Raw genomic sequence first — 289 nt, forward strand, 5'->3', positions numbered from 1 at the left:
GGAGTAGCGTCTGCCTCCTCGCCCTACGCTCTTCTGCGGACCCTCAAAAACGTGCGTAAGGGCGAACATATACATACACACATACACATACACACATATATACATACATATATACATGTGTGTGTGTGTGTATACATATATACATACATACATACATAGATAGATAGATAGATAGATAGATAGATAGATAGATAGATAGATAGATAGATAGATAGATAGATAGATAGATTCTAAAATACTAGTTTTTTTTTCAGACTCCCCGGAGGTATAATCTCCCTCGAGTGACCGC

Source organism: Pseudonaja textilis, chromosome 1 (assembly GCF_049901715.1).
Source record: "Pseudonaja textilis isolate UNSWEBS1 chromosome 1, rPseTex1.2, whole genome shotgun sequence".
NCBI lineage: Eukaryota > Metazoa > Chordata > Lepidosauria > Squamata > Elapidae > Pseudonaja > Pseudonaja textilis.